Raw genomic sequence first — 21,695 nt, 5'->3', positions numbered from 1 at the left:
CTGTGCACATTAACATCTGCGAAGCCCTGTTCTAATCCTCTGCGTCACTACCCAGTAATCATTTGACCTGTTCTGGAACACCTGGGAGCAACTGCATTTGCTAGTCTGCTCCTGGAGAGGCAGGGGAGAGGAAGGTTCTTGCTTTGCTAGAGGCTGATAACTTTAAGGTTTTTTTTTTTTTTTTTCCGGGGGGTGGGGGTGTCTTATCTTCAAAATCTACTCAGCATCCCGGAGGCCAGGAAGGAAACCTACAAGCTCCAGGTGTCGTGTCAACAGCGTTCCCAACAGAGTAAACAAGACTTCGCTGCGTAGTTAGGACGCAGCTCGCTCTTTCCTTGCAGACAGGGAGGGCCTGTGCGAATTCGGGAGTGGAGACAGTGGAAGGCATGCAGCAGAGCCCAGAAGAAATTCCGTCCTGGAGAATGAGGTAAGGCAGGTCTGTTTCCTTCAACCATTTCATTTGGAGGATTGGTAGGATGACGCTTTGTCATAATCTTTTCAGTTCTCTGAAAGGGTGCAACTGGGGTGTTCCCTTCTGTGGTGGTACGAAAAGTGGTCAAGTTGTAGGTTTGAAAACCATCGTTTTCTTTAGGAATTCAGTGAACTACAGGCCATCAGAATACATTTTCTGAAATCTTTATTCACAAACAAGTTGGGATTTAACAATTCCAATTTCATGCACCTGTAGGTTTTTCCTATCTTCTCAGTAGGTCTTAAGGAGTCATTGATACACAAATTGCTTTTCAGCCAGTTTCCCAATACCTTCTCAGTCCACAGTCAGCCTCTAGTACCGGTATTTGCCACGGTGACCAGCGTACATTGAACGGAAAGAAGGTTATTTACCGTAAGTATACGTAACAGTTGCAGTAGCTTTGGAGTTCTCCCTGTTTAATCCCTATGGCATTATTATTATTATTATTCTATCAAATGACTCTTTTGCTGCCTATCAGTGGATGGGAGACATTATTGAATTACAGTTAATAAGTATAGCTGGTGTATAATGCTTTACAATTAATAAAACATTTCAAATACCTAATCTTATTTGGACACTGGGAAGATATTATCATTTTCCTCTCAGTACCCATGAGAAAACGAAAATTGAGTTCAGAAAATTGCCCAAGGTCACATAGCAAGTAAACTGTGGAGCTAGGACCCCAAGCTGGGTCTTTAATGTTCTTGGTCTCATTTTTCCCCCTCCAGTCTGCGATACCTTCAGAAAGATTTGGATGCTTCCATTGGGGCTGTGTCCTCTTGGGAGTTGGGCTGAGTTGTTTGTTGTCATTCAACTTGACTGCCCCTCCTTCACATTTCTAAGGGGAAGTGGGCAACTAGTCTTCCCTCCCCAGAATTCCCTTACCCATACGGTTCAGGGGTACCATCCTTCAACAGGAGGGTCACCTGTGCACAATTTGCAATGCAGAAGAAAATAGAAGTTAGTTTTGGGAGGCAGGTGCAGCAGACATGGGTAGACCTGGGGTGTGAAGCGACTTCGTGGGGAGTTTCTTAAGAATCACTTGCATCTCCAGGAAGGCACGGATTAGCACAGATTCCTGTCCTGGGTCATTTCACAACCGCTTTAATGTTACCAGATTGTGTGATTTCCTTGACCCTTTTCTCCTGGCACCTTTAATTCTTGCATTCTTCTCTGTCGGGGGGGGGGGGGGGGGGCGGGGCAGGAGTGGGGGGGGGGCTCTTCAATCGAAAGTACCTTCTATTTCCTTGATTAAATCTTGACAGATAAGGGATTCTGGATGAAAAGTGCTTTCTCCCATCCTCCTGTAGTTTCTACAGTTCCAGGCCTATTTCTTTTCATAAGTAATTTTGTTACAAGTGAAACTGATATTTTAATTGTAAAATATTTGGAAAGCCAACCATCTTTTCAATGTATACATCAGTTCACATAGTTACACCTTAGTTTATCCACTTATATTCCTATCGGTAAACATTTGGATTTTTTTTATTCCTGGTTGGTTTTTTTTTTTAAATTATGCTACACACTCCTGTGATACACATACGTGCATAGCAATCTCTATCTGAATTTTGTATTTTTCCTTAACACACGTTCCTGTCCTGGGTCATTTCTTTTAGCCCTGCATTGCTCAGAATCCTTAGCAATTGTTTTCTGTGGGCCAGACGTTGCGTGAGGCACAGGCTGCTATACTGAAAGTAACAGGAGTTCACAGTTTAGCCAGGAGGATCACACAGTCACTCGGCAGATGATAACAACTGCTCTGACCTTTCTGTGGAGGAATACATAGTAATAGGATGGAGCTAGGAGGACTTCCTGGAGGAAGTGACATTTACTGAATTTAAACAACTGGGGGGGGGGGCACGGGGCACAGTGCCTGGGTGGCTTAGTTGGTTAAGCTTTGGACTCTTGATTTGGTCTCAAGTCATGATCTCAGGGTCGTGGGACCGAGCTTCGTGCTGTGTGAGGAGTCTGCTTGAGATTCTCTCTCATGCTCGCTCTCTCTAAAAATAAAAAAATAAATCTTAAAAAAACCAGGAATAACAGACAGGGATAAAGTAGGAAAACATGGTGACAGAAGAAAAAGCATGGAAAAGGCAGGAGGTAGGAGAATGGGGTACTTTGAAGAAACTGAAAGAAGTTTATTATGCTGAGAGCAGAAGTCAGGAAAGGGAGAGAATGGCATGCTGTTTGGAGTTCCTCATCCACGCCGTCTTGCTTTATACCACTAGCTGTCTCCCTCATGCAGCCCTACAAACTTCCGTTCAAGTACCATCTCCTCCAGGAAGCTTTCCCTGATACCCCTCACCCTCTGGATTGGGTGCCCCCTCTGCGTGCTTCCAGAGGATTTCCATATATCTGAGCACTTAAGACAGTGCCTTGACATTAATAGTTTATGTGTCTGCTTTTCTGCCAGTGGGTGAGGTCCTCAGGATTGTGTCTTAGTTGATTCTTCATTGGCAGTAAGCACCTAGGACATGGTGTGTCTGCGGGACTGGGCTGAATTCTGGCGGGATTACTTACGCGTCTTAATGTGTTTAAGCAAATCAATTAACCTCGCGGAGCGCCAGTTCTTTAATCTGTGACTCAGAGATATTTTCTGTCCTGCCTGGATTATGTCATGGGGTTGTTTGCAGATTACAGGAGATTCAAGACGAGAGCATGCTTTGTTTCATAGACAGCATTATTTCACCACGAGTTATTACTGCAGTATGACGGTTTTAATGAAAACATGGTATTTGTATGAGGCTTTTGACTTCAGCAAGCGAAGTGACGGTAGTACCGTTGCTCAAAACACGCACAGATCTAATCTTGTGGCACTGTCCGTATTGATTTATGAACACGGTATGTGACGGTTGGAAGGCTGCACCAGCCTTGAAGGCCAGCACGGTGGTACTTTGCTCTCGGTGCTCACGCAGCCTCGTGAACACGCCTCCCTGCCCATGGCCTGGGCGCGTACCTACACGGCTCCTAGACAGCCTGCACGGTTTTCGGGTCCTTCTCAATCAGGGCCCATTCAGGCGATTCCTGCAGCCATGGCCTTCTTAGGCGCTTCTATAGGGTTTTATAACGATTTCAGTATATAACCTCTAAGTAAGCAGAAGTCTCACTGTCCCTCCCTGGCCCATTCAACCTCCTTACCCCTGCTGCGAATGCACTGGAAAGAAGCTGTCTTGCACCACCACCTTGGGGCCTTACGGGTTTTGGTCCACTCTAAAGCGCTGTCCCAAAATGGAGCCGAGACATGACAGTTCTCTCTTGCCTGGGGTGATTCTCCAGCATCATCAGGGCACTCTTGTCCCTATTCTCCCTCTGTCAACAATGTCAGAGAAATTGTAATCCCCAAGTTATGTACGTTTTTGTTCCATTTCCCTTCGGGTAAGAGAATAGGGCCACTTCATCTCTGGAGCTTCTTTCTTTCTTGGCTCAATGGTTTTCATCCAGCAGGTGCTTGATAAATATTTGCTGAATTGAATCACTAAGACACCAGGCTCATGATTATCCAGTCACGCTTCATATCCTGCACCAAAACCCTTTTGACCTGTCACAGAAACAATCACAGTTTTGCATTTTTTCAAAAACTGAGGTTGAAATTGAATATTGATTTTTTTTTCCCAAAGCAGGGAACCCTAAGAAAAAATGTGTGGTGCCCATTTGCTATTCAAATGTGCTCTCTTTACATACGATTCTGTATTGTTCCAGTACAAGGAGGCCAAGTTCCCTGAGTTTTTTCCCCCAGTAATGAGGTTAAATATACATCGACCCAGGCTCCCTTGCTAGTCTGCCTACTTGTGTGGCCAGTAGTTCGAGGGCGGATGTGTAGCTATGACGAGCATTGCAAAGCTAATTAACCCGAATGGGGATCACAAGTAGGTCAGGTTTAGTATTCCCCCCCCCACCCCCTCCATGGAAAAATATACCTGATGCCTGTCTGCATTTCTGCTGGCGGGCTTAAAACTCACATGCCAAGAAAGGTCACCTTTTCTAATACAAATACACCACCTGCAAGTAATCTGAGTCATTAAAAAACAAGCCAGGAAAGAGTGGCGGAGCAGCTCTTCCCATACACCTTGTTTTTTGACCAGAATTGTGATTCTTTAGAGGCAGATGGGGCCCTATAAAATGTCTAGTCCCATTGCCTCATTTTACCCACAGGTAACTTGGGGCTTGAGCGTGCACAGCACACAGGGGTTAAGAGCATGGACCCAGGAGTCCCCCGCAAACCCCGGCTCCAGGACCACAAGCTGTGTGAGCGTGGGAAAGTAACCTTGAGTTCTGTAAGCCTTACTCTCGGGCAGGTCAAGTGCTTAATGGGCCTGGTACAGTGCTTGACGGGCACAGGCCGTGCGTGCCCGGGGACGGGGACCTTCCTACCTGGTGGAAGGCAAAGAACCAGACATTTTTCCGGATAGTGCAAGTGCCTTCTGCATTCCTGGTGGCGGTGCTGTCTGTTCCATGACCACAAAAGCCGAACTTTGAGTAATGAGCAGGCTTGCTTGCTTTCTTTTTCTTTTTTTTTTTTTTTAAGATTTTATTCATTTGAGAGAGAGAGAGAGACAGATCACAAGCAGGGGGAGAGGCTGAGGCAGAGGGAGAAGCACACTCCCCCTGACCAGAGAGCCCGATGCGGAACTTGATCCCAGGACCCTGAGATCATGACCTGAGCCGAAGGCAGATCCTTAACCGACTGAGCCACCCAGGTGCCCCATGAGCAGGCTTTCGAATGCACACGCAGTCAGCCCAAGGAGCCGTTTGGGCTTTTAGCCCAAGCTGGATTGCTTTACAGAGCCAAGCACGAAGTGCCGCTGGAAGTGCTTCAGCAAAGGCCGCTGCCCAAACAGTTGTCAAGGATCCTGTAATCTGGGTTGAATGGCTGAGTGGATGCCTTCTGACTGAAGGAATAGAGTCCCCACCTGGGGAGCATAATAAACCCATGCATGCACTCAGGCAGCCGTGTAATCGTCCCCAAATTGCCTCCATGTTTCTGCATGTCATAGTTCGGCCCCATACATCTTATGTCTTGATCTTTCGATAGCAGTGGACACAGGGATTACTCTCTACTTCCCGGAATACTCTCTTCACCTGACTATGGCACTGACGCTCTCTTTGGGTTTCCTCTTACCTTTCCGATTGCCCCTTCTCACGCTCCCTTGCTAGAACCTCCTCATCTTCCCAACTTCCAGACCTTGAAGTGCTCAAGACTAGGTCCTTGGAGGTCTTCTGTTCTCTATTTCCAGTAATTCCCTACATCATCTCATCTGGGATTGTGGCTTTCCATACCACCTATTGTCTGACGACTCCCAGATGTATATCTCCTGCTAGATCCCTGTGTTCCACTCTCAGGTACACATCCAGCTGCTTGTGGAGCGTCTCTAATGGAATGGCTTTTAGACATCTCAAAATTAGCGTGCCCCAAACTGTCTTAGTCCATTCAGGCTGCTGTAAGAGAACGCCAGAGACCAGCTGGCTTATAAAACACAGAAGCCTCTTTCTCATGGTTCTCCAGCCTGGGAAGTCCATGATCAGGGCATTGGCAGACCCCGTGTCTGATGGGAGTCTGTGGGTTCTTAGCCATCTTCTCACTGTTGACCCCACATGGTGGAAGGAGCAAAGGAGCGCTCTGGGGCCTTTCAAAACAAGGGCACTAAAAGTGAACTATTGGGACTTCCTCAGGATAAAAAGCTTCTGCACAGCAAAGGGAACAGTCAACAAGACTAAAAGGCAGCCGACAGAATGGGAGAAGATATTTGGAAGTGACATATCAGATCAAGGTCTAGTATCCAAGATCTATAAAGAACTTCTCAAACTCAACACCCAAAAAGCAAATAATCCAGTCAAGAAACGGGCAGAAGGCATGAACAGACATTTCTCCAAAGAAGAGAATGGCCAACAGACATGTGAAAAAATGCTCCACATCACTTGGCATCAGGGAAATACAAGTCAAGACCACAATGAGATACCACCTCACAGCTGCCAGAATGGCTAAAATTGGCAAGACAGGAAACAACAAATGTTGGAGAGGATGCGGAGAAAGGGGAACCCTCTTGTACTGTTGGTGGGGATGCAAGCTGGTACAGCCACTCTTATGGAGGTTCCTCAAAAAGTTGAAAATAGAGCTACCCTATGACCCAGAAATTGCACTACTTACCCCAAAGATACTGGTGTAGTAAAGAGAAGGGGCACCTGCACCCCAGCGTTCATAGCAGCAATGTCCACAATAGTCAAACTGTAGGAAGAGCTGAGATGTCCATGGACAGATGGATAAAGAAGATGTGGGCTGTGTGTGTGTGTGTGTATGTGTGTGTGCGTGCACGTGCTTGTGTGATGGAATATTACTCAGCCATCAAAAAGGATGAAATCTTCCCATTTACATCAACATGGATGGAACTGGAGGGTATTATGCTGAGCGAAATAAGTCAATCAGAGAAAGACAATTATCATATGGTTTCACTCATGGGTAGAACATAAGAAACAGTGCAGAGGATCATAGGGGAGGGGAGGGAAAACTGAATAGGAAGTCATCAGAGAGGGTGACAAACCATGAGAGACTCTTAACTCTAGGAAACAAACTGAGGGTTGGTGGGGGGGTGGGTGGGAGGATGGGGTAACTGGGTGATGGTCATTAAGGAGGGCACATGATATGAAGAGCACTGGGTGTTATATGCAACTGATAAATTATTGAAAACTATATCTGAAACTAATGATGTACTATATGTTGACTAATTGAATCTAAATAAAATAATACAATCAGGACACTAACCCCATTCCTGAGGCCTCCACTCTCCTGACCTAAACACCTCCCAAACCCTCTCACTTCCTAATACCATCACATTGGGGATTAAGTTCCCCATGTGAATTTGGGGGGAACACAAGCATTCAGTCTGTAGCAATAACCAAAGTCTTCATTTCTCAGCAAACCCTCCTCCTCCCTCATTCTTCCTTACTTCAGTGAATGGTTCTGCTTCCTTTTAATTGCTCATTCTTTTTTTTTTTAAAGATTTTATTTATTTATTTGACAGAGACAGCCAGCAAGAGAGGGAACACAAGCAGGGGGAGTGGGAGAGGAAGAAGCAGGCTCCTAGCAGAGAAGCCTGATGTGGGGCTCGATCCCAGAACGCTGGGATCACGCCCTGAGCCAAAGGCAGACGCTCAACGACTGCACCACCCAGGCGCCCCTAATTGCTCATTCGAAATGCTTGGATTGACCCTTCTCTTCCTTCTCTCATACCCCCTATTCAATGCATCAGCAGATCCCTTTGGTTGTGTCTTTATAATTTATCTGGAATATTGCCTCTTCACACCATGTCTCCTGCTTTGACCCCAGAGTCCTTACAGTAGCCTAGTAGCAAAGCTCTGCTGTGTCTGCCCCCTCTTCCCTCTGAGAACGCCTATCCTGCTACTGTCCCCCCTCGTTCCATCCGCCAGTGCCACATTGCTCTCTCTTGCCATTACTCACAGATGGTATGCAAGCTCTTACTTCATGGCCCTTGTCTCGCATTGACTGTGTTTTTATTCGAGAATGTTCTTTCTTTAGATTACCAGATGGTTTATTTACTCCTTCACATCTTTACTCAAATGTCAGGGAGGCCTTTCCCAGCCACTCTATCTACAGTCGCAGCCCCTACGCCATCCCTATCCTTCCCACTTTATTTGCTTGGTATGTCTCCCCTGCTAGAATGTAAGGTCCACGACGGAGGGATTTTTGTCTATTTATTACCATATCCCTAGGGCCTAGGAGAGTACGTGGTATATGGTAAACATGCAAGGGACGTTTATCCAGTGAAAGGCTATGTTAGGATACAAAATACAGATACCGCAAGAGATACCTAAGTCAGAGTGGCTTCAACAAGATGGAAGTTCGTTTTTCTTTCACATGACAGCGCGGGTGTGAGAAGTTCAGGGTAGCTGTGGTGGTTTCACGGGGGTCGGGGGTTTGGACACTTGCAGTCTCATGCTCTTGCCGGTATGCTGCTGTGAAATGCAAAGCCAAGGGGACACATCCTGTTGACTTTCACCCTGGGCCTGGGAGTAGGCTGGGGTCTACAGCCTTTTCTCCCGGGAAGGGAAACTCCGTGCACAGCTCCGTCGGTTCTGCTACTAAAGAAAAGGCAAGAAGAGATATTGGGGACCACCTGGTAGTGTGTAGGTCTCTGCTACCGCACCCCAACAGGGATGTGAGATAAACAGCCAAAGAATTAATTCACATTTCCTCAATTTGGGTGGGTACCTGGGTGTTTGTTATTCCTTTTTTTCTTTTCTGTATCCTGGAACATTCCAGATTGACTAATAAATTAATATTTTAAAGGACAAAAGACACTTCTATTAGAGCATAAAATATTCCCTACCTGGGTACAAAAGAGATTCCTGGCCGCATGGCCAGTGGCAGACACAGCATTTTTTTTTTCGTTTTTATCTCTGGAAACAAACAGTGGGTTACCATCCAGACTTCAGCATCCTGTGATTTGCCTTCTTCTCCCTGCCTTTTCTTTCCCACATAGTGACCCCCCTCCCACCCCAAGCATCCCAGCCCAGAATATTCTTCCAGGAGCAGATGCTGTCTGTCTCTCAGATGGAGCCTGGATGGGTCCTCTGCTGCTAGGGCGCGCAGCTTTCCCTGACACCACGCAGCAGTTTCCTCCAGGGGTTTAAACACTTTTATGATCATCTCTTTTCTTTCATCTCTGACCACTGAAAGCTCTGTTTTGATGAAAGCGTCTTTTCTTGTTTTCTCAAAATAGTTGAATGGTTATGATGCTCCCTATTCACTTCAACTTCAGCCTGTTCCCAGTTAATTGATGTAATCATGCCAGAACAAATGTGTTTTAAAAGATATGTGTGTGCGTAGGAGGGACTGCAATTGTGGTTTAAAATATTTACACCTAGGCAGAAACATAGCATTATATTAAACCGGAAGGGAACAGATTGGCCAAACACGGCTCAAGTTCCAGAGAGAGATTATAATAATTCCATGAAGCATATGATGACACCACGGATCCCCAATTAAATGGTTTTCACGTGTGAATATTTTATGTATTCATTCTTTCTTATTCCATTTAGTTTTACTTTTGGTGGGGGAGAGGGGCGTACATGGTGGTGAATACAGAAGGCTCAAAAGAAGCCCAAAACAAAACGCCAAGTCATAGCCAGTGACCAACAGTGCCCTGTAGCTGCCGCACTGTTCACCAGAATGTCAGGTTACCCTGATAGTTGTATTTGCCTTTACGCCCACGAACAAAGGAGGACTCAGGGACCAAATCCGCAGAAGCTTCTGAACATCAACTCTCGTCAGACCCTGTCCTTCCTGCCTGCGTTCATAAACCCGTCAAACCCCCTTTCCCGGCTTCGTGTAGCCTGAGTTGAGCTGTCATTCGCTACCAGAAGAACCTGGACCACGGAATCGCTGTAAGTGCAGTCAAAAGCAACAAAAGGAAAACAACGATCGATTGTATGTTCCAGTGATAAAATGGGCACGTGAAAATTTCCAATCTCTCGTAGTATGTAAGTCCGAATAAATTGTAATGTTTTGTCAGGCATAATGTGCCTTGCCTTAAATAGGAATTAATAATGGAGAAATACATTTGCAAAAGTAATTATTTTAATAAGCTTTAAAAATATGAAGTCCCTCTTCTTCGCATCTTGCCCCCTGGGGTGCTGACTAGGCGTCCTCCCTCCTAAGTCCTCCTGCCATTACTACTGTGTTGGCTCTCATTTCTCTGCTGCTACTCTGGCCTTGTTCTGCCTCCTGTGTGTGTGTGTGTGTGTGTGTGTGTGTGTACGTGCACTGATCTGCAGGGCATTTCTCATGTTTACCTGTTTTACCCCAAGTGGGTCCTGGCTCCTTTTTGTGTCCTAACATGTGGTTCTGCCCTGGAGGAAAGGAGCTGGTTTTTATTTTATTTTATTTTTTTGCAGGGGAGGGGAGTGGGGAAGGGGGCAGATGAAGGTACTGAAGTGGCTTAATCTTGTAAATGAGGGAGGTGACATTATTTTGAGTTTTCCCATATTATAAGTGGCCTGAAACATAATGAACTTCTCATTTTACAGAGATGCAGCCTACATCCAAATTAACGGGGGACGTTTGCTCATCATTCCTCCACGCTCCCCTCACCTGAGGCCCCTGTGGGAAGTAGCAGCAAGAAGTCCCAGGAGAAAAGGGAAATAATACAGCAAGGAAACTAAAATGGGGCGCATCAGCCACACGTCCTCATCAGAATATATTCCTTCCAGCGCCGAACGTGGAGCTTTTGGTTTTGTTCCAGAAATTTCTGCATCTCATCCAGACTCGAAGGTAAATTTGCTCTTTGAATCTATCCTCAAATTCTTTTATTCTTGCTCAGGCTTTCTCTGTGAAAATTGGGAAAGCTTCTAATAACATTTGGTGACTTGGAGATGGTAATGACATATGATGTGGGGCTCATAATCCATGATGAGGCTACTGTGTGCACGATTTCTTTATTCAAAAGTAGGATCAATTGACAGAAATGGATCTCTGCAGAGGCTTTAGGGAAGCTGGAATAAAGAGATGAAATAGCAGGGCAGTTATTCCATTTATTTATTATCTGCCAGTTGTTTTCGACTTCTATTTTACACATTCTACATCCTCGTGGTAAATATTTTGACCGTGCAGATTCTTTAAGAGATCTATTTCTAAGTCATTGTAAGTATCATTTTTAAAAATTTTCAAAATTATGTTAAATGTAACTATTTGCAATTTTAGTATCCTTTGATAGGCACAGAATGAGTTGCTCTGAAATATTATATGATCGAATTTGAATTTACACGTCCTGAGATCTGACACATCGGAAGTAGCACAATATATCTTCATATCTCTTCCTCCTCCACAGCGCTACGATTTTGTATTTACAGAGCAGTAAGGTGAACACAAAGCTTTGATTTTATAGAACAATAAGACACACGCGAAGCTGACATACCTTCTCTCATGTCGGTTTGAACAGTTTTACAATTTACAAGTGTCACTGTGCCTAAAATATTTGATTTCGCCATTGCATTTGAGAACAGTGCTTGATTTCCAGAGAAAGTAGATGCTGTGTTCAGCGTTTGGTGTTTATTTACTGCCTTTGGTCCGTTTTACCAGCACCTACCATGATAGTTGATACGCTGCGTGGCTCTGGCTAAGAGCGGTGGATAGCTCGGCGGGTCAGAGGGTGACGAGTGGGCGGTCACATGGCTTTCTCATGTGATGAGAGGCACCGAGTTTAAAACTCCCGAAGACTCCACTGGCAAATTACAGGTTGGCCACGCACTCTAGATTCAATCGTGTGGAAAGGCAGGAGACGATTCCCAAACCAAATAGGCAGGAAATCATTCCAAACGAAAGTCGGGAGGCGATTGACATAACCGTGCTCACCCCTGTGGGAGACTTTTCGGCCTCTAGCAAATTGCTGTGGCGGCCCGCAGAGGTGAGTCGGGGGCTGCGTGGCGAGGGGTGGACAGTGGCGTCGTGGGTCATGGCTCTCTCTGGAGTCCTTGTGTCCTTCTGTTTCTCTCAATTAAAAATTAAAAGTGACGTACGGCAGCTGAAACACCGCTGCAGTCCGACAGATGTATGCCACGTACTGTCCAGTCTTTGTATGTTACATTTCCTATTGTGTAACGTGTTCGCGGCAGTAACTTGGGAGGCGGAGAACCGTGTGGCCAGGGCGGCCCAGTCGGTACAGAAAGTGGACGCTTTCTGTGGAGGGGGAGCCACCAAATGACCAAGACTCAGGAAAGCAGTTCTACTTCCCCCAGCCTGGGTTGTGTGTGCCTCTGGCGGAAAATAATCGAGATAGGAGCTACCGTGAGAGAGAGCAGCCCTGAGCGACCAGGGAGGTGGGGAACAGCCTGTTGGGAAAGCTGACAGTGTGACGTGATCAAGGGGACATGTCTGGTAAATGCCAATGCTGAGAGCAAGTAGAGGTGCTCTGAGAAAGCGGGGCGCCTTCATATAGGAACGACAAAACCCAGGATCCAGTTAATTGAATCTGGTTAGGGTATAATACCTTTGAGGGGCTCCTGGGTGGCTCAGTCGGTTGAGCGACTGACGCTTGGTTTCGGCTCAGGTTGTGATCTCATGGGTTGTGGGGTCGAGCCCCACACTGGGCTCCATGCTCAGCCTGCAGTCTGCTTGGGATTCTCTCTCTCCTTCTGCCCCTCCCCACCACACACACACACTCTCTCTCTCTCAAATAAATAAATAAATCTTAAAAAAAGATGTGATACCTTGAAGTCTCCATTTCCATCTATAAAATGTGGGCAATAACACCTACTTTGCAGGATTATTGTGAGGCATGGAAACGAGCTCTGTAAAGCTCTTAGCACAGAGTCTAGGGCAGAAGTCATTCTCATGACATAGCTGTTGTTCTGGGCCAAGCCAGAGACTCTGCCACAAACAACAGGAACAACATGGGAGGCACTAAGAAGCCATTGCAGGAGCTTAGGCAGGTGGGCTATGGGATTAGAAACAAACAGGGGCGCCTGGGTGGCTCAGTGGTTAAGCGTCTGCCTTCGGCTCAGGGCGTGATCCCGGCATTCTGGGATCGAGCCCCACATCAGGCTCCTCCGCTATGAGCCTGCTTCTTCCTCTCCCACTCCCCTTGCTTGTGTTCCCTCTCTCGCTGGCTGTCTCTATCTCTGTCAAATAAATAAATAAAATCTTTAAAAAAAAACAAAAAAAGAAATGCTCACTAAAAGCATATCACTACTACCAGACAGCATAAAATCTCTGTCGTGGAGCTGCCTTATAAGTTTCTCATCTTCCGTCAACCCCAAGAAGGCCTGACAATGGACATGGACTTCGGAGGCCAGAGGGATGTGACCCTCTGGGATTTCTGTCCTCACTCATATTGCTTATCTGACCTCTTTCCCAAACCAGTTTTATGCGTCCAGATTTCTTTCTGTTCCCTTCCAGCCCATCGCTGCCTACAACCCAGCATGACACGGAGGCAGCGAATTTGTTCTGCTGACTTTAAACTCCTGAGTCACAAACTTGTTTCCAACCTCCAGAAATCAATTGCAGATGAAAAGACTAAGAGGGGATGACTTATTATTAGGCCAGTGGTAAACAGATTTTTACAAGCTTTGGTTTTGCCTCTGCACCAGTTCTGTTATCTCTCCAGCAAATTATAGAGCTTTTCTGTGCTGAGCAAAAAGGGTATATTGTTCTTATTTAGACACTTTTACTTTTAACTAGAAATCCAGCTCAAAATAGGATCTTAAATAAGCCTGTTTGAACTATTTATGAAAAAGACAGACTTAAGAACATCTTAATGCATCTTTCTCTCTCCCCACTTCCATTACTCTGTATGGGAGCCCATTTGAGAAATTTCTTGATAATTGAACAATATACTTTTGACATGGGCTTTGCTTGTCACCCTTAACCCCCGCTATTCTCTGATGGAAGAATTCTTCTCTGTTGCTTATGCTGTTAACTACTTGTCTTCAGACAGAATGTCCATTGACTTGAGGAAGTGGGGGCTTGGATTGTGATGCGAGAGAGAAAACTAGTTGCTGATGTCCAGAGCAGACTTGTATGATCACTGTGTTTCGATGTTGCCACAAGACAGTCTGGCACTCACTGCTGGGCCTTGGGACTCTTTTGTTGAACATGAACAATATCACAAAACATCCGTGCCCAGCAAGGCCACTCTGTACTCATGACGGATCAAGACAAAAAGAAGACTATTCCATGATCATGTCTGAATGCAGACAAAACATGAACCATATCCAAGCCACAGAATACCAGTCGTTCCCCCATCCTAAGAGTGATTGATGCTGCTTTACCAATTATAGCTTTAGGCCAACTCCAGTCTGCCCTCCCCATAAAGAAGGTTTATTAAAATAGCCAGTCACAGAATTGTCCCACTTCCTGATAACGTCCAATCCAGAACAGAGCTCTGTTTTTTAAAAGCCTCCCCAGGATCACCTAACGTAAGCCCCAATCCTTTTGTAAGTTCCTTTCTAACGCCTTCTCCTGGAAATGTCTCACAGTTCCCCCATGGCGTGCATTCTTCCTCCTTGCAGTGAGTAATATACACAACCTGTTTAACTAATGGTGTGTTTCTAGTGGTCTTTAGTTTCGAGGGCATTGACAGAAATGGACGTTCCACTGAGATTCAGCTGATGTACTCTCTTCTTTGGACCAGGACTCTTAACTTAGTCAAACTGCACATATTGGAGATCCCTTGTACTTCTCTCTGCTTGATATGCTACCCTGTCCATGGCTGAAAGCTAAGCTCATGCTGCACTGACCTTCAGTATTTCACTGAAGCCCATCAGCGTGGGGTTTATTTTGTTTTGCTAGGAGTAAAGTCTCTTGAGGTATCTTTGTTACTCAATCAATTTTATATTATTCCTTGGTAAAATCGTTTTAGTGCTTTCTGATACTTTCCCTTCTGGTCTGTGTACTGTTCTAGTGCCTTGAATGTTGCTTGGTCGTAAAAAGAAAACTCTATAAGGAGAAGGCGAGTGTAGTCCGATAAGTCATCCATGACCTGGGCCTGGGGACTGCGAAGTTCCGAAGGTCTCCTCAGGCAAGTGTGGTTTGGACAAACACTGTCATGGACACCATTTCAAATCCTTAAAAGGACTTCCTTTTCAGTTCTGCCTTTGTGTTCCCAGGCAGTCGTACTGTTCAGTTTCATCTGCCCCAAATCGGGAGGTTTTGTTTGGCCCTTGAGTGGTGATGGTCAACCTTTGGCCAAACACCAAAGAGACCGAGTTACACAAGCATCATTCTTACAGACTGTTCAGTTCTCACAGGGGTATGAACCTTCTACAGCTCTGCCTTTTACAGGCTGAGCACCGGCTTCTGTCATGGTTTTTCACTATAAGGCTGAATTGTATGCGTATTTTTCTAACTGGAGCAATTTCAACAGAGACCATTTGGAATAGCGCTGCCATGTTGGGGAGCTTTTGACATGAACACCATTTTTCATTTGAGGGGTCCCTTAGAACAAAATGCAAAATCCCCTGAGGAGATTGACCATCTCGCTTGTCTCAGAGAGAGATCGTATTTTTTTTTTTTAACATGAGAGACATTCCTTCCTTCTTTTCTGTACTTTGAGGATTAATAAGGGCTGACTTTTTAGCTGTGTGATCGGATAAAATTCTCAATGGTCCAAGTTATGTCAAAGCCAGCTGTGTGTCACTCTCTTTTGCCTGTGTATGTGTAAAATCTGTTTTTGTATATCTGAACCCTCTTCCCTCTCCTTGTCTGAAGCTGGCTCTTTCCCACTCCCACCCCCACTTCTCTTTCCCACCTTATGAAACTTTGAAGATTAATAAAAAAATAATTATTTTGCATGCACTCCAAGGATATCTAGGCTTAGATAAACAACCAGAATTGTCTAAAAGATTCAAAAAAAGGGAGTTACTAAACGGTGTTTCTTTTCGTAGACATGGAAAAGTATATATACATAACAGCCTTTCTTTTTTTTTTTTTAAAGATTTTATTTATTTATTTGACAGAGATAGAGACAGCCAGTGAGAGAGGGAACACAAGCAGGGGGAATGGGAGAGGAAGAAGCAGGCTCATAGCGGAGGAGCCTGATGTGGGGCTCGATCCCATAATGCCAGGATCACGCCCTGAGCCGAAGGCAGACGCTTAACGACTGAGCCACCCAGGCGCCCCCATAATAGCCTTTCTTACTACAGCTGCAAGATTATAACAAAGTGATTTTGTTTCAAGATAAAATGAGGTATTTAATATGAATCAGTCTTTAAAAAATTAGTTTGCCACATAAAAAACAATGCTAGCATAATATTTTGGTTTGTTGCAAACCAACGTTAAGTTCCTTATGACTCAAAATTCCAGTATTTCCTGTATTGGTTTAATGAGTTTAAAAAGTTATCATTGTTTCCACAAATTGTGTAAAATTAAACAATTTTATGGAGAAAATTATAGGAAACTAAATTGAGTGACAATAATGGATGTCTTTTTAAAGGGTTTAATTTTATGTACTTCTTAATATGCTATCATTCATAAATATTTAATGTGTTAACTAAGCTGTAAGTTTCACATCTTTAACCCTAATATCTTGTACCTCAGTTAATTAATAAATGATATTTGAATGTCTGAACACTTAAAAAACCCCGGCAAATACAAAACACTGGTTACCAGACATTTTAACTTAATATTGTTTCTTAAAGTGAAAACAGATTAGATAGATTAACAAACTATGCAAATATACTTTTTGATGATATTTCAGGCTACAAAGTCAACATACAAAAATCAGTTGTGTTGCTATACTAAAAACAAAATGTCTGGAAAAAGAATTAAAACAGTCCCCTTTATGATAGCATCAGAAAAAGTAAAAAAAAAATTAGAAATATAAATTTAATCAGAAGTGAAAGATCTATACACTGAAAACTATAAAATATTGGTGAAAGAAATAAAAGACATTTAAATGGAAAGATAGATATCCTGTGTTCATGGATTAGAAAGAAATATTGTTAAAATGTCCATACTGCTGAAAGCCATATATAGATTGAATGCAATCTCCGTCAAAATCCCAGTGAAATTTTTCACAGGAATAGAAAAGCCAATCCTAAAATTCCCATGGAAGCACAAAATAGCCCAAATAGCCAGAGCCATCTTGAGCAATAAAAACAAAGCTAGAGTCATCACACTGCCGGATTCCAAGCTATACTACAAAGTTATAGTGATCAATACAGTATGGTACTGGCATAAACGGGAGCTATATAGACCAATGGGACAGAGTTGGAGAGCTCATATATGAATCCACATATATATGATCAACTATCTTGGACCGAGTTGCCAAGAACACACAGTAGGGAAAGGATAGTCTCGTCAGTAGGTGGCGTTAGGAAAACTGGATCCCCACGTGTAGGAGAATAAAACTGGATCCTTATTTCGCATCATATCCAACAATCAACTGATAATGGATTAAAGACTTAAACATAAGCCCCAAAACTGTAGAACTACAAGAGAAAGAAAAAGGCAGGGAAAAAACTTCTTGACATACGTCTGGGCAATGATTTTCCTAATGTGATCATAAAAGCCCAGGCAACAAAAGCAAAAATGAGTAAATGGGATTGCCTCAAGGTAAAAGCTTCTTTTCAGCAAGGGAAACAACAGAATGAACAGACAACCTACGGAGTGGTAGAAAACATTTGCAAACCATATACGTGAAAGGGATTAATACCCAAAATATAAAAGGAATTCAACTTCGTAACAAAAAACAAATAAATGGAGTAAAAAATGGGCAAAGGACCCAAATATACTTTTCTCCAAATAAGACCTACAAATGCCAACAAGTGTATGAAAATGTGTGCAACGTCACTAATAATTGGAGAAATGTAAGTCAAAACCAGCATGGAGGTCACGCAAAAAATTAAAAATAGAACCACCATAGGGTCCAGGAATGCCACTTCTGGATATATAATGAAATGAAATAGAATATATTTTTAAAAAGACTATTTATTTATTTGAGAGAGAGCTTGAGAGAGCACAGGCAGGGGGAGCAGCAGAGGGAGAAGAAAAGGGAGAAGCAGACTCCCTGATGAGCAGGGAGCCTGACACGGGGCTCAATTCCAGAACCCTAGGATCATGACCTGAGCCGAAGGCAGGTGCTTAACTGACTGAGCCATCCAGGTGCCCCAGAATATCTTTTAAAAAAGATTTTATTTACTGAGAGAGAGAGAGAGTAAGAGAGAGAGAAGGAACAGGGGGAGGGAGAGGGAGAAGCAGACTCCCTACTGAGCAGGGAGCCCGATGTGGGGCTCGATCCTGGAACTCCGGGATCACATCTGAGATGAAAGCAGACACTTAACTGACTGAGCCACCCAGTCATCCCGGAAATAGAATATCTTGAAGAGATATCTGTATTCCTATGTTCATTGCAACATTATTCATAATACTCAGGATATGAAAACAACCTAAGTGTCAATCATCAGATGAATGAAAAAAGAAAATGCGAGGAAAAAAAGGTATAAAACAATGGAATGTTATTCAGCCTTTAAAAAGAGGGAAGTCCTGTCATTTGCAACAACGTGGATGAACTTGGAAGACATGCTGAGTGAAATAAGCCAGATGCGGAAAGACGAATACTGCATGGTGTCACGTGTGGAATCTAAAAGAGTAGAACTCTTAGCAGAGTTCTGGAGGGCCTGGAAAGTGGGGGAAGTGGGGAAATGTTTGTCAAAGGGTACAAATGTGCAGGATGAGATATGAGAAGAGAGCACAGTAGATTATGGTGTACATAGCATTCGTTATTGCTCCCTCATACTTTCATAAAAGTGTAGTTACATGCTCTGTTCAAAAGACTCAGGTTATGGGCGCCTGGGTGGCTCAGTCAGTGAAGCGTCTGCCTTCGGGTCAGGTCATAATCTCAGGGTCCTGGGATCGAACCCCACGTCGGGCTCCCTGCTCGGCGGGAAGCCTGCTTCTCCCTCTCCCACTCCCCCGGCTTGTGTTTCCTCTCTCACTGTCTCTCTCTCTCTGCCAAATAGATAATAAAATCTTAAAAAAAGTGACTCAGGTTCTGCTTATATGGGGCATACTTGATAACGTAGGTTCATCGTATTAAAAACTCAGCATTCTGACCATCTGTGTACCAATGTACAGAGCACCATTACGCCTGCCACAAAGCGCCTAAAGATCCCGCAGGGAGTAGGGACGTCTCTGGCACCATGCTCCAGCTCTAGCTCCGGAGGTGACGTTTGTACGGCAGGCCGCAATCCGCAGTTCGTTCGGTGCTCTCAGAAAGTTTCGGTGGCCCCAACTCCAAGTGACACCTCTACTTCAGTGTAAGGTACTAACATACACTCAGCAGTCAGTCGCCTCCAGGACAATGATCTTGTGCTTCTAAGTACCGTGCAAAGCATGATGTGACTCGGCAGGAGGGGATTTCGATGGAAGGACATTTCGGTAGAAATATAGAAGCCCCAGAAACTGCCACAAGCTCTACATGGAAGCATTAGGGTGTAATCTGGAAAGAGCGCAGACTGTCGCTTTAGCTAGAACTTGTGACTTTAATCTCAGCCAGATAATTAACAGCTTGGTGACCTTCGCTTGTGAGTTAATCTTGCCGAGCGTCAGTTACTTTGCAGAATTGTTGGAAGGATTGTAGACAATGGATAATAATTGCCTTATCAAAATGCTTAGCTCACAGTGGATGTAATCGTAAGTGTTCGATGTTTTCTTGTGTTGTGATCACTGTGACCATCTCCTGTCAGACTGAAAGAAATGCATCACAGAAACTTTAACATCGCATTCGTTTTCAAAATTGTTTTCCAACTTTATTGAGGTCTAATTGACATGTAACATTGTATAACTTTAAGGTATACAATGTAATGATTTGATACACCTATCTATTTTAAAATGTTGCCCAGAATAAGCTTGGTTAATCCTTCAGCTCACATAATTACCCTTTTGTTGTTGCTGTTATGGTGAGAGTCTCTTAGGAGCTTTCAAGTACGCCATGCAGTGTTGTTAACTGTCGTCACCCTGCTGTACATTAGATCCCCAGAATGTATTCATGTGGTACCTGCAAGTTTGTACCGTTTGGCCCGTATCTCCCTATTTCCCCCACCCCTCTACGGGCAACCCGGCAACCACCCATCCACTCACTGTTTCTATGAATTTGGCTTTTTGTAGATTCCACATACAAGTGAGAACACTTTGATTTATTTCACTTAACATAATGCCCTTGAGGGTCATCCATGTTGTTGCAAATGGTAGGATTTCCCTTTTTTATGGCTGAATAGTATTACACTGTGTATACCACGTTTTCTTTATTCATTCATCCATCAGTGGACATTTTGGTTGTTTCCATGTCTGGGCTTATTGTGAATAATGCTGCAGTGAACATGGGGGTGCAGATACCTCTACGAGAAAGTGAATGTCACATGTGTTTACAGTGCCTGATCCACTTATTTATTTATTTAAAAAGATTTATTTATTTATTTGAGAGAGAGAGAAAGAGAGAGGGGCAGAGGGAGGGAGTGGGAGAGAGAAAGAGAGAGAGAATCTCAAGCAGACTCTGGGCTGAGTGCAGAGCCTGATGTGGGGCTCGATCTCATGGCCCTGAGATCATGACCTGAGCCAAAACCAAGAGGTGGACACTTAACTGACTGAGCCATCCAGGCACCCTTGATCCATTCATTTATTTAGCACATATTTATTGTAAACAAAAGAGTTAAACATCCCTAACCTCTCTTGTCGATTGCTATCTACTGGTTGGAGATAGATCTTTAAAAAGATAAAGTAGACTTTGTTGCAGGCCAGGTGATGACCTTGCCTTTTTTTTTTTTTTAACCTAAGTGAGATGGGAAGCCACTGAAAGTTTCTGTTATATTTAAACAAGTTTATTCTTCTTCTTGGGGATGCAGACTACAATGGGGAAATGGTAGAAGCAGGGAAACCAATAAAGCTGCTTTTGTGACAATTTAGGCAGGAGATGGTGGCTAAGGCCAGGATGATAGCAAGAGGTAATCATCTTCTGGTTATATTTTCAAAGTAGAGCTAAGAAATTTCATGACAACTTGGGTACGAAGTGAAACAAAGAAGAGTAAAAAAATGGCTTCAGTTTTTGGCCTGAGGAATTGGAAGGAAGAAATTGTCTTTAATGGAGCTAGGGAAGACTAAAAGGTAGTCGAGTTTAGTTTCGGACATGTTCAACTTGGGGCACCTAGTAGACATCCAAGTGGAGATCCTTCAAGGTTACCCCAACAGTAGGAATAGATTGAGAATTGGGCTAATGGACTAAGCCCTCAAGTACTTTATCATTAAGAGTTTGGAGAGATGATAGGTACCAGTTAAAGAGAATAAGATAGATCAGCTAATGAAGTAGAAAAAAGACTAGAAGTTTGGTGTCCTGATAGCCAAAGGTGAAAGTATTTCAAGTTGAAAGATGTAACAAATGCATTAAATGCTGTTGATGGGTCAGTAAGATTGAAGACTGAGAAAGGTCCATGGGATTTAGCAACATGAAGGTCATTGTTGACTGTGAAAAGAGCAATTTCGATGTAATGGTGGGGGCAAATGCCAGATTTGGGTGTGTTGAAGAGAAAACGTAAGTCGTCTTTTAGACATTGAAAACACATAGTATTGACTTCGGGAATTGGAAATGGTGAGCCATAACTCCTTTGCGAAGATTAACTGTAGTGAGAAGGGAGGAAGGAGGGCAGAAACTGGAGGGGAAATGTGGTCAAGAGAAATTTTCATTGTTGTGAAGATAGGAAAAATAATAGAATATTTATTATG

General features: G+C 43.9%; 1 protein-coding gene across 2 annotated transcripts in view; it reads left to right on the top strand.

Moving 5' to 3' along the window:
* The first annotated feature begins 286 nt into the window (after positions 1-286).
* Positions 287-21,695, top strand: part of LOC125281262 (RNA polymerase II elongation factor ELL2-like) — a 134,104-nt gene continuing 112,695 nt past the window's right edge. Inside the window, exons 1-2 of one of the 2 annotated variants that reach the window (XR_008960227.1) lie at positions 287-427; positions 10,514-10,757. The gene's annotated coding sequence lies outside the window, so the exon portion shown is untranslated. The remainder of the gene's footprint in view (positions 428-10,513; positions 10,758-21,695) is intronic. The other variant, XM_048213806.2, reaches the window with a different exon arrangement.

The sequence above is a fragment of the Ursus arctos genome, chromosome X (genome assembly GCF_023065955.2).
Source record: "Ursus arctos isolate Adak ecotype North America chromosome X, UrsArc2.0, whole genome shotgun sequence".
Lineage (NCBI taxonomy): Eukaryota > Metazoa > Chordata > Mammalia > Carnivora > Ursidae > Ursus > Ursus arctos.
Note: the sequence above shows the minus strand (reverse complement) of the source record. Positions and strands in the feature narration are given on the sequence as shown.